This window comes from Marmota marmota, unplaced genomic scaffold, assembly GCF_001458135.2.
Source record: "Marmota marmota marmota unplaced genomic scaffold, marMar, whole genome shotgun sequence".
NCBI lineage: Eukaryota > Metazoa > Chordata > Mammalia > Rodentia > Sciuridae > Marmota > Marmota marmota.
In genome coordinates, this window is record NW_026000037.1 from 57,714,197 (window position 1) to 57,732,881 (window position 18,685).

General features: G+C 33.2%; 1 protein-coding gene across 2 annotated transcripts in view; it reads right to left on the reverse strand.

Annotated features, from left to right (window-relative positions):
- Positions 1-18,685, reverse strand: part of Tlk1 (tousled like kinase 1) — a 139,217-nt gene that overhangs the window by 107,279 nt on the left and 13,253 nt on the right. The window contains exon 1 of one of the 2 annotated variants that reach the window (XM_015479307.2): positions 9,206-9,225. The exons of the other annotated variant lie outside the window; for it this stretch is intronic. The gene's annotated coding sequence lies outside the window, so the exon portion shown is untranslated. Of the gene's footprint in view, positions 1-9,205; positions 9,226-18,685 lie in introns of those variants that run through there. 2 annotated transcript variants of the gene reach the window in all.

Here is an 18,685-nt window from a genome sequence, read left to right on the forward strand (position 1 = left end):
AAGGGGAGGGGAGGGGAGGGGAGGGGAGGGGAAGAAAGAGTTAAACTCAAAGCAAAGAGTAGAATGGTGATTATCAGAGGTGGTGGGGAAGGAGTGGGGAGAAATACTGGTTCAAAGGTACAATGTTTCTGTTAATAATAATAATAATTTAAAATGTACTATATTTCAAAATAAGTAAATTTCAAATGTCTTTTCACAAAAAATAAATGAGATGATGAATGTTAATTGGTTTAATATATCTAAACATCACATTGTATCCCATACATGCACATACATGCACATAATTACGATCCGTCTATTAAAAATGTTATAAAGTGAAATAAGCCAATCCCAAAAAACCAAAGGCTGAAAGGTCTCTCTGATATGTGGATGCTTTACTGTGTAGAAAAGGTTGGGGGAAAAATAAAAGTTCGCTGGATTAGACAAAGGGGAATGAAAGGAAGGGAACAGGCAAAACAGAATGCACTGGACAGAACTTTCCTATGTTCATATATGAATACACAACCATTATAACTCTACATTTGTTCAACCACAAGAATGGGATCCTAATTAGATTGAGTTATACTCCATGTATGTGTGATATGTCAAAATACATTCTACTGACATATATAAATAAAAAGAACAAATAAAAAAATTTTTAAATGTTAGTTGTAAACAAAGATGCAGCCAGGTGTAATAGCACACACTGGGAATCCCAGCTACTCAGGAGGCTGAGGCAAACACATCTCCAAGTTCAAGGACAGTCTGGATAATTAAATGAGACCCTGTCTCAAAATAAAGTAAAACAAGATGGGTATTAGAATACTTGCCTACCACATTGTGAGGCCCTGGGTTCAATTCCCCAGTACTACAAAAAAGAGATACTCCACATCACTAATAACTAGGGAAATATATATTTTAAAACCACACACCCAGTAAAGCTAACCAAAAAATGAAAATAAGCATTGGCAAGGATGTAAAGAAACTGGAACCTCTGTGTACTGCTGGCAGGAATGTAAAATCATACAGTCATTGGAGAAACCAAGATAGCAATGGCTATTCCTCAAAAGATTAAAAATAGCAAAGGGTTCATCAATCCCACTTTCCAGTGTATATCCAAAAGAAATAAAAGTAGGTTCTCAAAAGAGATATTTACACACCTACTTGAAGCACTGTGCATAATAATCAAGAGGTGAAAGAAATAGATAAATAAAACATGATATATATATACTGTAGAATGTTATTCTGCCTTAAAGATTAACAAAGGGAATTCTGAAACAATGCAAAATGGATGTACCCTGAAAACATTATACTAAGTAAGTCAAGTCACAAAGGGACAAATATTGTATGATTCCACTTATCTGAGGTATTGAGAATAGCCAAATTCATAGAAACAAAAAGTACAATTGTGGTTGTCAGGGGCTGGAGGCAGAGAAGAATGGCAAGTAACTGTTGTTTAAAGGATACAGAGTTCCAGTTTGGCAAGAGGAAAACATTTTGGAGACTAGTTGCACAACAAAATGAATATATTTAGCACTACTTAATTTTGAAATGATCAAGATTGTAAATTTTATGTCATGTACTCTTCATCACAATTTTAAAATTCTTTAAAATATTTCCAGCTAAAATATTTGCTCTAATCAACAGAGCTAAAAATTTTGGTCTCCGACTTTATTAAAAGAGGAACATATGCTCTTTTTTTAAAACTTGAAAAAAATACTTGGGATAATTGGATGACTTGAAGTATTCGACTTCCTCAGGAAAAATTATGCCATCCAGAGGTAGGCAGCACTGCCTGTTTTTATAATAACCATCTTTTACATGCACAGTTTCACTTTGTTTGTTTATGAAGTACTTGGGACCAAACCCAGGGGTGTTCTACCACTGAGCTACCTCACAAGCTCTTTTTATTTTTGGAGACAGGATCTACCAAGTTGCCCAGGCTGGCCTTGAATTTATAACCTTTCTGCCTCAGTCTCCCAAACACAGTTTTACCTTTTTTAAATATGTGGGGGATTAGAAGATATCCCAAGAAGATCTTTTTTTTTTTTTTTTGGTATTGCACTCAGGGGCACTCAAACACTGAGCTACATCCCCAGCCCAATTTTGTATTTTATTTAGAGAAAGGGTCTCACTGAGTTGCTTCGCACCTCACTTTTGCTGAGGCTGATTTTGAACTTACAATTCTCCCGCCTCCACATCCCAAGATGCTGGGATTACAGGCATGTGCCACTCCGCCCAGCCCAAAAAGACCATTTTTTAAAAAAATATATTTTTTAGTTGTAAATGGACACAATATCTTTATTTTAGTTATTTGTTTTTATGTGGTGCTAAGGATCAAACCCAGTGCCTCACATGGGTTAGGCAAGCGCTCTGCCACTGAGCTACAAACCTAACCCTCAAGAAGACCATTTTATTATGCCATCCAGAGGTAGGCAGGCTATCTGATAGTCTCTTTACCAGGATCAATTCATAGTAGTATCTGCTTTCTACTTACTAGAATCAAGATAAATATATAAGATATGTTGTTTTAAGTATCTTAATATCCAGCAATTATTCTCTTTTAAATTTTGTGTTAATAAGTTAACTGGCTTAAACAAAGGTGAGTGGCTAGTTAGAACATTTCAAAGGTAACTACCATATATAAACATATGAAATTCAGATTTTTGTGTCCATAAAGGTTTCATTTGAACACAGCTATACTCATTTATTTGCATACTGTCTATGGCAAAACTCACAATGAACAGAGATTGCAACAACTCTAACTCTAAATAAAAAGTTTGAGAGGGCTGGGATGTAGCTCAATGGTACAGTGCTTGCCTATCATGGTTCAATCTCCATACCACAGAAAAAGAAAGAAGGAAGAGGGAAGGTGGGAGGGAGGCAGGGAGGAAACAGTAAATATCAAAACTAAAAATACTGATTCAATAATGTGATATTTGAGAAATAAAAAGTCAGTCTTCTGTGGTTATTTGATTTCTACCACCAAGACAGCTACATAAACTGTGCATGGCAGCACATATCTATAATCCCAGTGACCCAAGAACTTGAAGCAGGAGGATCACAAACTGGAAGCTAAACTGGGCAATTTAGACAGATCCTGCCTCAAAATTAAAACTAAAAAGGCCCAGAGATGTAGCTCAGTGACAGAGTCCCAAGTTAAATTCTCAGGAACACACATACATACACACACACAAAGATATCTACGTATGCCAGGCACATATGAATCCACTTTATTTTTAATACTAGTATCTAGAATAAGCCTTAGTCTTAGGAATAACTAACTGCTTTTAGGGCACTCTTAGTAAATATAGGCTTTATACAACTAACTAGTTAGATAGCTTTGTGCTCTCAAATAACTTGGGCTGAAAGTCACTTTTATTTTACACAAGTTTAGAAAAGGAATTTTTAAATACCATTAAAATGTACAATAAAAAGCTGAGGATTTTAAATGCTCAGTATAGAGTGGATTGCCTACCATGCATGAAAACCTGCGTTCTGTTCCAAGCCCTTAAAAAAAAAAGTATGTGTGTAAAATTGCTCAAAGCTAATGATAATTTATAGTGTGCATCACTTTTATCTTAACAATTTCTTAAAAGATTTTTTTTAAAGCAAGGTTTTAAAGTGGGTAGAAATAGGAATTGTAATTCATCATGTTAGTTTTCAAAGGTAACTACCATGTCTACTAAAATCAGAAGTTTTGACAATGTTCTAACTAGCCACTCACCTTTGTTTAAGCCAGTTAACTTATTAACACAAAATTTAAAAGAGAATAATTGCTGGATATTAAGATACTTAAAACAACATATCTTATATATTTATCTTGATTCTAGTAAGTAGAAAGCAGATACTACTATGAATTGATCCTGGTAAAGAGACTATCAGATAGCCAGGAACACTCATTTGAAAGTATCTATTTCAAGCCTCCAAAATTTCAGAAGACAGTATTTTGGGGTTAAGATAATATAATTTACCCCCTCCAAAAAATCCCATTTTGTCTCAGTGTAGAAAAGAAAACTAGATAGTCTAAACAAATGCAAGTAATCCTAACATACAAATTACTGCACTCCTTGTAGTTAGTGTTATAGTGAAAGTAAGCACTGGGAGCAAACAAGTAGTAATAATAGGCCCATAGTAACTGCGTCCACAATGAAATCTCAGTTTCTACTTTTCTTCCTCCTTAAAAAACAAAACAAACCAGATCTAGATAATTTTATGATGAAGCAATTCCTTGAGCAAATTTTAGAAGTTTTGAAAAATTCTTAAAACACATTACAAATAGGCTGGGCATGGTGGTGCATACCTGTAACCCCTACGGCTTAGGAGGCTGAGGCAAGAAAATCTCAAGTTCAAAGCCAGACTCAGCAACTTAGTGAAGCCCTGGGCAATTCAGTAAGACCCTGCTCAAAATAAGAAATAAAAAATGGCTGGGATGTGGCTCAGTGGTTAAGTGTCCCTGGGTTAAATACCAGTACCAAAAAAAAAAGCAAAACAAAAAACACCATACACCACAAATAGGAAAGATTAACAAACACTGTTTAGTCTCTTAGAAATAAAAAACATGTAAAAATAACCTAGAATATCATACCTACTTAACAAACCAAAGCACTTCTTAAAAACACTACCACTAGAGCAGCAATGTTTCCATTCAACTGCATCATGTGTGTGGTCCTACTAGTACTATAACTGTGTACAACTCGTGATACAGTTAACAGCCATGAAGACATCCATATTTTTTGACTAAAAACCTTGACCAACAAATTAAAACAATAACAACAATGTGTGAGGCATAAAATTTTTCAAAGGCATATACGGTATTACACTGTACTGTTTCTAAAGCTGACAGTTTTTATATTAAACTACTGCTCAAATACCAGTAATTTAAAGAAACAAAGTGGCAAAGATGTGTGATGCATTTTGTTAACCTACATGGAAATAACTAAAAGCAAAGAGCTGAAAAAATAGTCAACATTGAAGGACTAGTACATGTGTCCATTAACAAAGTAGATCCCAGCTATTAAATTATTAAAGAAAGTTACAAATACTGACTACGAAATTAACTTCTGAAAAAGCACAACTCCACTGTGATTGTAACTCACTACAAAACAGCTTTTTTAGAATCAGAAAACTGTATTTAAGTGGAAGGATTGTGTGCTAACTTACTCAATATGTCATACTTTCACATAGTAGAAAACAAAAAAGTAACCCAAGATACCATATAACTAAATTTATACATTTACTATCACTATCTTTGATGATTAACAAATTTAGCTTGGGGCTGGAGGTAACTCAGTGATAGAGCACTTAACTATCATACATAAGGCCCTGGGTTCAAACCCCAGAACCAGATAACAAAAAATTAACCAATAACTACAATGTATGAAAATATTCCCCAAACCAAGAAAGCTACAAGGTTCTTCCTATAATTTTAAAAAATAGTTTTAGTTGTAGATGGACACCTTTATTTTATTTAAAAAAAAAAAATTTGTCTTAGCTATAGTTGGACACAACACCTTTATTTATTTATTTTTATGTGGTGCTAAGAATCAAACCCAGTGCCTCACATGTGCTAGGCAAGTGTTACCACTAAGCTACAATCTCAGCCCCTCTTCCTATCATTAAAGCATAGTTTTGCATTAAGTTATTCTAGCCAAATACATATAAACATGAAGTTATAAATTCTTATAAATGACAATTTTAAACATCATGACTCATTATCCATGCCAGGCTCATTGTATCAGTTTCATTATAACTATTTCTTAAAGGAAAAAACAAACAGTTGTTTAAAATAAATAAACACACAAACACACACACAGTGGGAGGGAGGTCTGAATTTACTTGAACACAAATATAACTTATCACTGGTATGAATTGGTTGCCAGAGAATGACTTTACAAACTTCAGAAATCTTGAAGACATCAAAGGGAAAGATATCTGTGCTTGAAATTAAACCTACAACTCTAGATGGCTGTTATACAAATTGACCATATTCAAGTTCTGTACATAACCAACTTACAATTTAAACAAAAGAAAGTTAAAGAGGGAGTGAAAAAAGAAGGGAGCTGGGAAAGGAGAAAATTCAAATCCACCCAATTTTTGAAACCAATTAAAGTATTTTTTAAAAAAGCAAACAATAAATTTCTATCTACTTCCAGTGGTTCAGGTAAATAAGACCAACCTTCTGGCTGAGGAAATCTGAAAAACTGGACTAAATTCAAAAGAAGTCTGCAGTGAAGAATCTTGGGAACAAAATTCAGAAAAAGAAGAACACTTCAGAAAGGTGAATCTGGTATACAAGCTTTCTCTTCCCCTATCTATCTTCTGGTTCAAGAACTAGTGACTGTGAGGCTGAGAAGCTCAGTAAAACACATGACAGCCTCACTGGCCTAATCAGACAAAAAATGAAATCCAGTCTCCCCGAAACTGGGTTGAGATTCCAAAATCAGAGCAACAGTGAAGAGAATTAGGCTCAGCTTCCAAACATCTCAATCCTTAACAATAAATTAAAACAATCTGAGATTTATAATACCTATATTCTGCCAAAATTAAACGTAAATTCTCTCACAGAAGATTACCACCATTATAGGCCTCAAATTATTTCTATAGTTTTCCTATACAATGTCCCATACCCAGCAAAAATTAGCCAGAAATCTAAGAAAATAACACGTGACTGAAAAGCAAATGAAATATGGGACAAAACCCAAAAAACTCTAGGTGATACAAATATAGACTTCCAAAAAACTGATTGAATATTAAGATTGAAACTTTACCAGTGACTCTGAAAGTAAGAGAACCAAGTTTAATTCTAGAATTAAAAAGTAAAAGAACCTAAATGATGAGCTCAATGGATGAATTTGACAGTATATCAGAATCAGCTTAAGAAAGAATAAACTGGAGAGTTGGTCAGAAAAATATCTTTTAAAATGTACACAAATAAAAAGATGGGAAATGTAGAGGAGAAAGTAGAAAAGATAAGGCACATGTAAGAAGGTCTAATACATAAATAACTGGAGTATAGAAAAAACAATGACAAGTTAAGAATACTTTCTGAAGAAATATGGTCTGAGAATTATCAAAAATTGATGAAAGCCCTCACTAGTGCTGTCCAATATAACTTTCTGCAATGATGCAAATGTCCTCCATCTTCCAATACAATATCCAATAGCAAGTCATGGCTACTGAGATCTTAAAATGTAAGAAACTAAACTTAACTTTTAAATGTTAACTATAGTCACAGCCTCTAGTGTCACTGACAAGTGCAAGCCCAAGTCACAGATATAAGTTCTGGAATACCCATAGAACAAATGAAAGACAATCACATCTAGACATTTCAGTAAAACTGATGAAAATAAAAAAATACCACCCCCCCCCCAAAGTCATAAGCAAGATCACAAAGGAAAAATAAGGCTGGTAACTGACTTTCAAAGAGATAATGAAAACTAGGTTTCAATGGGGCAGTATATAACATGTTAATAAAAATAACTGCCTACCTAGAATTCTATGTCAAGCCAAACAAAACCACTCTTGAAAAATATAGATGTAAAACAGGACATTATCAGAACAACAACAACAAAGAGGCAGAATTTCTCAGATAAGTCAAAAAAAAAAAAAAAAAAAACACCTAGAAGCCCAAAGATGCACTAAAGAATGAAGAGCTAAAAGAGAAAGATAAGAACTGGGGCTGTAGCTCAGAGGTAGAGCACTTGTCCTTCATGCATGAGGCACTGGGTTCAACCCTCAGCACCACATAAAAATGAACAAATAAAATGAAGGCATTCTGTCCATCTACAACTACCAAAAAAAAAAAAAAGAGAGAGAGAGACAGAGAGAAAGGTAAATTTATAGAAAAATTTAAACATATCAAACACTAATGATAATATTTTGTGAGTGGGTTATAATACGTAATTGAATTATTTAGTAACAGCACATAATTCTAGAGAGTGAAATATACAATTAACGTCTTCTAAAGTTGATACATTCATCAGGAAGAAGGAAAACTACTACTTACATAACACTTTTACATGTCAAGGAGTCCTACTGTAATCTCCAGAATAAACATTGAAAAAATAACAAAAGACAATGTAACTATTAATCCAATTGTATGGATGGGTTTTGGGGAATGAAAAATAATAACAATCCAAAAGAATGTAGAGAATAAAGTTCAGACGAACCAAAATATTAAAAAAAAAACATTTATTAGGAATACCAATTTAAACTCAAATTTATCAGTACGTTTATTAAACATAAATGTACTCAATGTTCCACTTAAAGGACAAACATGGACAGGCTATATTTTAAAATAATAATAATATATGCTACTTTCAAGAGAGCTAAAACATAAATTGTAGTTTAAAGAATGGAAAAGAATTTATCATGCACACACCAAATGAACATGTACACAAGATGAAGAGTACTATCAGGCAAAATATATTACTAAAGGTAAAGAGATGCTAAAGAGATTACTAAGATAAACCTCATGAAAGTAAAAGGTTTACCAAGCACATACAAAAATTTGTCAGCATAAATAACATTTAAAATATAAAACAAACTATACATGATAATTGGAAACATTTTAGTAAATCTTTCATTAAATAGGATTTGAAAAAGAAACTGGACATAACTGACAAACATACCACATCTCACAACTAAAGCCTACAAAACCTGCTGTCATTGTTGTTCTAGACAAGGAATACTTACCCCAAGTCATAAATCTCGAATTTCAAAGAACTAAAAATATTAAAGATTTGATTCTTACTACAGTGAAATGAAATTAAAAATCTAGACAGCTCACATGTTTAAAAATTAAGCAATATACTTCTAAATAACCCATGAATCAAAGATCAAATCATGAAAATTAAGAATGTTTTGAACTAAATCAAATACAAATAATATATACATACATACATGGATACACACAAATCAAAACTTACAGAAAGCCACTTAATCATAACTTTAAAATAGTTAATTGTATGTTATGTAAATTTCACTTCAATTTCTAAAACAGCAAAAAAAAAAAAACGGAGGTAGGACATTAGACCCATGCTTTGAGAACTTTATTACCTCAAATACATATATTGGAGGGGCAAACAGGCTGAAAATAAGAATTAAGCATTTGTCTCAAAGTCTATAAAAGAATAGCAAATGAAACCCAAAGTTAATAAAGGAGAATAATAAAAATAAACAAAAATCAATTAAGTAGAATACAAAGGAGAAAGAATGAACATACCTAAAAACCAATTTCTCAAAAAGGCCCTGTTATCTGGGCACGGTGGAAGGCTGAGGCAGGAGGATTTCAAGTTCAAAGCTAGTCTCAGCAACTTAGTGAGACCTTGCCTATAAATAAAAAATTTAAAAAGGGCTGAGGATATGGCTTGATGGTTAAGTGCCCCTTGGTTCAATCCCCATATGAAAAACAAAATGCCTGATAAACAGATAAAACTACTCAAGGAAAAAGCAATGTGATATAGATGGCAACTACCTGGAATAAAAAAAAAAAAAAAATCACTACAGATCCTATAGACATTAGAAAGATTACAAAGAACTATTACAGTCTTATGCAGACACATTTGAAACTTTTGGGAAAAATAGAGAGGGCCTAGGGTATAGCTCAGTGGTAGGGCATTTGTTCTGCATGTGAAAGGCCCTGTTTTCTAGGCCAAGCACCACCAAAAAAGAAAAAAATGGAGAAATTCTTAAAAATTACAATTTACCAAAACTGTTATGAAAATTGAAACCCTGAAGAATCTAAGACATTATGGAAATCAAACCTATTACTTAAAACTTTTCCATAAAGAAAAATCCAGGCCTGAATGGATTGACCAGTAAATTCTCAAATTTCAAAGAAAATATAACAATCTTCTTATATAAATTCTTGGAGATAATGACAAAAGCAAAAGTACTTCCCAACTTGGTTTTATGAAGCTGTTATCTTGATACAAAACCTAACAAGGACGTTATAAGAAAGGAAAGTCACTCTGATCACAGCTAACTCAACAGGCTAAGGCAGGATGATCCCAAGTTGGAGGCTAGCCTGGGCAACTCAGTAATACTCAAAATAAAAAATAAAATACATATTATTGAAAAAAATCTCAATAATAAAAAATGAAGAAATAAAACTAATTCGAAAATGCAGGTGCAAAAGTACTAAACAAAAGACAAGCAGTGGTCAAGTGAACCTGAGTTAATTCCCTGGTAAACCTCCCCTCCAAAACAAAAAAGAAAAGCAAAGAAAATCAGCAATTTGTATAGCAAATTTGTACAGCTCACACAAGGTTTGGATTAGTCTAGGAATGCAAGGTTGGTTTTAAAACTTTACAGAGCAATAATATAATCCACCATATTTTTAAAAATCTGGATAAAAGTTATATAATTCCCTGAAATAGATACAGAACAAGCATTTAATAATTCAACATCCACACATAATTTAAATAAACAAATAAAAAAGAAAACCCAGTAACTAGGAATAGCAAAGAATTCCCTTTATCTGAGAAGGTATAGACCCAAATGCCTATATACTAGATTGTAAAATATTTCAAGATTTTCTCTCATGTCTAAAATTAAAAACCAAATAAGATTTCCACTCTAACCACTCTTATCACCACTGTACCAAGTCAGAGTTGTTATAATAAGGCTAGAAAAATAAATAAATAATAGTAGGATTGAAAAGATGAAACCATTACTATCCATAGGTAATATATTCAGAGAAAATACAAAAGAATCTGAGATAAATTAACAGAATTATAAGCAAGATTGCTTGTTACCAAGTCAATATATAAAAAACATCTGTTTCTACATATCAGCAACAAATCAAAAGATAAAAGAGAGAGTTTATAACCACATTAAAAAACATTAACCACCGATAAATATAACAATAATTATATAAGATCGATACAAAGGACCTATAAATTACTGAAATGATGAGTGGAATATATTATCTATATGGCATGAAACTTTATTATAAAGACATGATCTATAGATTCAATATAATCTCAATCAAACCACTAATAGGTTGCTTTTTATAGAACTTTCAAGAGTCAAAATAACCAAGGCAATTCTGAAGAAAATCAATAAAGTATTTTTTATTGCTGTCTTAACAAATTACTACAAACTTAGCAGATTAAAAAATACCCATTTATTATCTCCAGTTTCTGTGAGTCAGAAATCTCAGAAAAGTATGGCTCTCAACTAATTCCCTGCTCAGAATTTCAAAAGGATAAAATCAAAATGTCTGTCAGACTGTTCCTATAAAAATGCCACAGGGAAGAGTATGTTTTCCAGGTTCATTCAGGAGGTTGGCAAAATTAAATTCCAAGCAGCTACAGGACTGAAATCCCCATTTCCTTTCTCTCAGAGGTGGTTGGTCTCAACTTCTAGAAGCTACCTCCATTCCCTGGCTCATGGCTTCAGTTCAAAGCTAGCAACGGTAGTTCAAAATCTTGAAGCAATCTCTCGCTGACCTTTCCTTCTGTTGCATCTCTCTTCTGCTTCCCTCTTCAGCTTCAATAAAGATAATCTCACGATTTCAAGGTCTGTTAATCAGTAACCTTAATTAAATCTGCAAATCCCTACACAGCAATATCTAGATTAATACGTAATTGAATAAACAAGGGACAGAAACTTTGGGGGAACATCTTTAGAATTCTGCCTCCCTAGAAGGAGGAAGAATTCTTTTACTGCCCATAAGGTTACTGCCTATCAAGTTTATTAAGAAGATATAATAATTAAGACAAATGGTACTAGCAGAACAGATAAATGATATAGACATAAGAGCACAGAAACAGAACAGTGTACAGATACTTGATCTATAAAACAGGCAGCACTAACAAAACAGTAGGGGGACAAAGCTTTTCAGTAAATGGTGCTGGTCCAACAGGATAATCATGCAGAAATAAAACCTACTCCTACTTCACACCATACGGAAGAAAACAGTTTCAGAAAGAACATGGAAAAACATAACATAATGACAACATTTCTGAAGATATTATATATAAGAATGGGACTTCAGAAATAGTAATATGAGGAGCTCTATAAATCCATCTCTCCACTGAGATAATCATGTAACTAGCAAAAATTATTATTTTATTTAAATCATCTATTCAATATGGTAAGAAGAGCAAGCATCTGTGACACATGAACCACAACCAACTTCCATTCCTACCCTCTCAACTCAATGTGGTGGAACTATCATACCAGGCAGGTGCATGCCAGCTCCTCAGCTCTCAGTCTAGGACTACTACTAGGCAGAGAAAGCTGCTGGCATCTCTCACAACCCTGCCCTGAAACCCTAGCCTCATGTTGCAAAATTGTGTTCCAAGCAAGCAAGGATGAGAAGAACTCCCTTCTCCCAATCCAACTCTCACTTGTAAGACAGAAGCTCTACCCTAGGTAGAGTAGGACAAAAACACTTTATGCCAATCACTCACTTGGAAGTCACTGGCTCTTCATGTGGAGAAGGAAGCTGAGAAGAACAGAGGCTACCACTCTCATTTAGGTGCCCCATTCCTAAAGCAATGGTAGGTAGAACTTCAGAAGTGACGGCCAGCTTACAGATTGAGTGGTAATGCATACAAAGTTTTGCAATACCATCTATAGAACCCTTTGTTTGAAACAGACTAGGAAAGTTCATTCCTAAGAGCATTGTCAAAAACTATGAAGATCTTAAACAGTAAACAACTAAAAGGAAGCTAGCAGTTCCAATGATAGTGTGGCAAAAAGCAAAGGTGCAGAACAGCTCAAGTTTAACAGAGAGAATGCGCAAAAGAGAAAGGTAATAAGAACCCTCCCTGGGGTAAGCACAAGTTTAAAGCTTGACAACAATTAGCTTCTGCCAAGAGGCCTGACTTTAATGTGATCAGACTGTGGAGCAATTTAACTCCAGGATTTTGATAATAACAGAGCAATTAGTGGAAGATGACAACAGTAAACCAGTCAAAAACTTAGTGGAGACATCAAGGAAAGAAATGATAAAGAAAGCAGGACCAAAACAACAATCCTTATGGTCAAGAAGATCATGCACATGTCCAAAACAGTATCCTCTAAGAGGCAACAACACAGGCTGCACACTGTGGGGAAGATAGACTTCACTGAACTACTCCACGTAAGTCACTAAACAAATAAGTAAGTAAACAGCAACAATTCCTGGGGGTGAGGAATCCACATGCAGTTACTATAATCTTATCATCTGCAGTGTTCGGTTTTCAACAAAGCATCGTGAAACACTGGAAACAACAGAAAAGTGTTCAGCTAAACATGGGGGGAGGGAGGGAATGCAGGCAAAAGAATCTGTTTCTGAGAGGGCCCCAGATGCTGAATTCAGCAGAGTACAAAGCAGTTATAATAAATGTATTCAAAGAATTAAAAAAGAAATCATGTTTAAAAATTAAAGGAAAGGATGAAGACAATGTCTCATCAAATAAAGAATATTAATGAAAAGATAAAAATTATCTTCAAAATGAAAATTTTGGAGATGAAACAAACAATATATGAAATTTAAAATTCTCTAAAAAGGCTGAACTGCAGACTAAAGCAGGCAAAGACTCAGAATCAGTCTGGCTACCCCAGAGAGTAATTCAATCTACATGAAAAAAACATGAGTGCATGTAAAAATAATCACATAAGTGTAATTGCATATTCCCCTTTCTTAATTGATTTAAATAACAAACGTATATATTGCATGTACATGATTATAAATGTTAAGTCCATAACATATATATTTGACATATTTTTGCTATATATTTGACAATAATAGCATAAAGGAGGCAGGTAAAGAAAAATTTCATTGAAGTAATGAAAAGACACCAAATGGCAAACTGAATCTATAAGAAGAAATAAAGAGAAACAAAAATGTTAAATAAAAAGGAAACTAACTATAAATATGTGCTTTCCTTCTTTATTTCAGTTTCTTTCTTTTTTTTTTTTTGCATACCGAGGATTGAACTCAGGGAAACTCAACCACTGAGTCACATCCCTAGCCCTTTTTTGTATTTTATTTAGACACAGGGTCTCACTGAGTTGCTTAGGGCCTCACTAAATTGCTGAGGCTGGCTCTGAACTCAAAATCCTCCTGCCTCAGCCTCTTGAGCCGCTGGGATTACAGGTGTATGCCACCACCCCCAGCTTATCTCAGTTTCTTTAAAAGACATAATTATATGAAAAATTCTAACCATGTATTTTGAGGTTTGTAGCACACAGCAATATGTGTAACAAAAAAGAGCGGGATTGACAAGAGCTATATAGGATTAAAGTTCCTATATATAATTGGACTAAGTTAGCATAGCTGACTTAATCCTGATAAACTATAATGTATATTAAAAACTAATGCAATACACTAAGCAAATAATTGATAAAATAATGTACAAATCAGTGGAAGAATTTAAATCTTACAGTAGGAAGCTGCACTTAATGTGAAAGAAACTTGTAAATGAGGAAAAGGACAAAAAAAAAATGAGACATACAGAAAACAAAAAGCAAAATGGGCAACATAAATCCAACCATAGCATAACACTAAATGTGAATGGATTAACAGACTGGATTTTAAAAGAATAAGACCTAAATTCTATCTACAGAACATACTTTAGACTCAAAAAATATAAACAGGAAGAAAGTAAATGAATGGCAAAAGATAAGCCATGCAAATAGCCACCATAAAGAGCTGGAGTGCATATACTAATATCAAAAAAAAACTATAACAAAAATTGTAACATTTTTAGAAGAACATTTTACAACAAAGGGTCAACCTATCAAGAAAATGTAACAATTATAAACATATATGCACCTTATAACAGAGCCCCAAAATAATATGAAGCAAAACTGGCAGAATTAAAGGGGGAAACAGAAAATTCAATAATAATAGTTTGGGCCAGGCACCTGAAATCCCAGCAGCTTGGGAGGCTGAGGCAGGAGGAGTCCAAATTCAAAGCCAGTCTCAGCAACTCAGTGAGGTCCTAAATAACTTAAAGTCACCCTGTCTCAAAATAAAAAGAAAAAAAATTAATAAAAGGATTTGACTCGGTGGTTAAGCATCCTTGGGTTCAATCCTTGGTTCCAAGTAAATAAATAAAAGCTGGAGCTATATTTATTATTATCAATACCCAGCTTTAAATAATGAATAGAACTAGTAGAAGATCAACAAAGAAATATAAGTTCTAAATACCATAAATCAACTACAGTAGACCTAACTGAATATTCCACTCAACACTATACACATTCTTCTAAAGCACACATGGAATATTGTACAGGATAGACAATACATATTCTACAAACATCAAGAAATTGGAAAAGACTGAAAGCATACAAAGGATATTCTCCAACTATAATGAAATTAAATTAGAAATGGAAGAAATCTGGGAAATTCACAAAAATGTGAAAATTAATATATTCCTAAATAACCAATGGGTTCAAAAAACTCAAAGGAAAATGAGAAAATACTTGAGATGAATTAAAAACAACAAAAAAAACATACAACAACTTGTGGAATGAATTAAATCAATGCCCAAAAGGAAATTTATAGCTGTAAATGCCCATATTAAAAAAATAAAAAAGAAAAGAATACTTTTTTATGAATTTGAGATGTCTTCTTAAACACCATAAAGTAGGCCAAAGAATAGGAGGAAATGCTTTAATAAAAAACAGAGTTCTTATCCAAAATACAAGAATTCCTTCAAATATATACACATATAATTTTATAGATATATATGTATATGTAAAATATACTCATATGTAAAGTAATATTACAAAGTAATATTACAGAGCAATGAAAATGAATTACAGTTTCAGGAATATGATAAACCTTATATTATGTGGAACAAAAACAACTAGACCCAAAACATACACAGTGTGAGTCCATTCATATTGAGTTAAAATCCAGGCTTAACTATGTCAGAATAATGGTTACTTTTAGGAAGCAGGGAGAAGGTTGTACCAGGTGGAAGGAGGAGGGCTTCTGAAGTGCTGGCAATATTATTTCTTGTCTGAGTGATAGTTACACAGGTCAGGATTTATAATAATTTCCTGAGTTACTTCATTTGTTTGTATATCCTGTATGTTATGCTTCAATACGAAAGGTAAAACTCTATACAAACTTTAAAAATAAAATTAACTGAATTACAATAGAATTAAGAGTACTTAAACTTTGGAGGGTAATAACTTTAAAAGACATACATTTAAAATTTGATAAAAAAACTGGTATTTGAATTCAACAAAAGTATAAGGCATCATACAATCGAAAATATTCAAATATATAAAAGGAAAATAACAATAAAAGAAATGGTTCTATCAAATATAACAAAACATGACATTACTACTATATATTCAATGGCTAAGATACAGACTTCAAAAAAAATTGATAATAGGATTCTGATACAAATATCAATTAAATCCAACCTCACTAACAATCAAGACATACCAACTGCAACAAAATACCATTTAATAGCAGTTAAACTGCAGATAACTTGTGTAACACTATTCTCTAGAGAGTACTTTGTTCATACCTCTGTGACAGGAAATACAACTACCTTTCTCTTCTTTTGAGAGAACTTCACAGCACTGGAAAAGAGTTGTTCTATGACCCACAAGAGAAAATGCCCCTGTGATTCCTGAATCTCCAGTTTATAATTCAGTCCACTTGAAGCCTAACTAGATTCTAAGAAACACTAGTCCTATATCCTACTAGTCTGTTTTATTTCTCATAACCAATCAATGAACATAACACCATCCTATAGTATATGTAACAACTATAATAATTGACAGCACAGGGCACACACCTATAATCCCAGCTACCAGGCGGAACTCACAAGTTCAAGGCCAGCCTGGACAACTCAGCAAGACCCTGCCTGAAAATAAAACTCACAAAAAGGGCTGGGAATGTGGCTCAGTGGTAGAGTGCCTGACTAGCAAGGGGGGAGGCCCTTGGTTGCATCCCCAGAACTATACAAAGTAATACTAATAAAATTTGTTTATCTCAGAAGTTGAAAATTGGCAACTCAAAGATTATTTTATCTAATCCACCTTTCAAATGTGTTCTTTAAAAGTATGAATTACATATTATAAATAAATCTTCCTCATTAGACTACAACCAAGCTCCTAGAAGGCAGGGACTATTATGAATCTGTTTTCCCAGTGCTAACTCCAGGCCCCAAAACAGTTGCTGAGTAAATAAACAAAGTATTTCAATACAGTTTCTATAAAACCCCAAAGCTTTGACAATTGATTCATCCTTGAGAAATAGTAATAGACCTTAAAATCCAAATTCCCCCTCTGGGAAAACAACAATGACAACATATATTAAATAACATAAATAATATTCACCTCCTTTACCCAATAAAACAAATCCTTAAAAATGTTTACTAAGGTAATTAAAAGGAAGTGATTATATATATAATAAATACCACAATAACATAAAATGAAAAAAATGAGACAACTGTAAGTTTGCATATGTATATTAACTAAATAAACTAGCATACATTCACTTCAAAGATAATTATGAAAACTGCAATATGGAAACAACCACAAATGAGGGGCTGTATCCCAAAAGTTACTTTTCAGTGACTTCCTATTATTAGCTTGTGCTCTAGCCATAGGACCATTTAACTAGATAGTATTTGTTGTCTATTCTTCACCATATAAAAAAGAGAAGCAAACATTTAAATTTTAAGGTATCATTACATCCACACATAACAGTAATAGATGAAAAACATTCCAGTCGTTAATATGCCATATATTTCTCATTTAATTCTCACAACCTTTGAGGTACTTACTATTGTTATCCCAGAATTTACAAACAAAATCTATAGATTAGGCAATCATAGGTTAAATAAGTACATCAAGTACCAAAAACCAAATGGGAACCTAATTCCAACACAAACAGTGTGCTTGAAAAATTGTTATAATAATTTTATATGTAATAATGCTTTTTCACATGAAGAAAGTACAGTCACATACCATTTAAAGCAGGGGATGTTCTAAAAAATGCAACCACAGGTCTTGTGCAAACATCACAGAGCAAACATAAAGAACTAAGAGAGCCAAAGCAACATAATCTATACGTGGAAAGTCCTGATCTGGCAAATGACCATAGAATGTTGTCAACTAAGTCTGACAAAGGAGACATGAAAAAAAGTAAGAAGACCTGAGAGCTTACTGGGTGTTGTCATGTATTCGCCTTTTGGTTTTGTTTTTTAAAAATATAAAACAAAATTTAAATATAATGAGAAGGGCTGGAGATATGACTCAGTGGTAGAATGCTTGCCTGGCATGTGTGATACCATGGGTTCAACTCCCGGTACCACCCAAAAAAATTAATAAATAAACAAACACACAAAAATTTATTTATACATATGTGTAAATACACATATAAACATTATATATATACGTATATGTATACATGTTTGTATGTATGTATATGAGAGTAAGAAATACCCAGAGAGAATATAATAAAACAGTTGATAAATTGGATTGGATATTTGTTCAGTGTCAGGTTTGCAACCCTTGGTTAAGTTCAAGGCATATGTTAATAATACTTGAGCCCAAGATTTTTACGATGGATTGAACTCATTGGTACATAAACACATATCCATTTCAAGCACTGCTTGTGCATGAGCTACATATAATCTTTCCAAAAAATAATTTGGCAACATTTACCAAATTCCCTAAAATTATCTTAATATTCTCTGCACTGATGGAAAAAAAAAAAAAAAAAAAAAAAACTTTT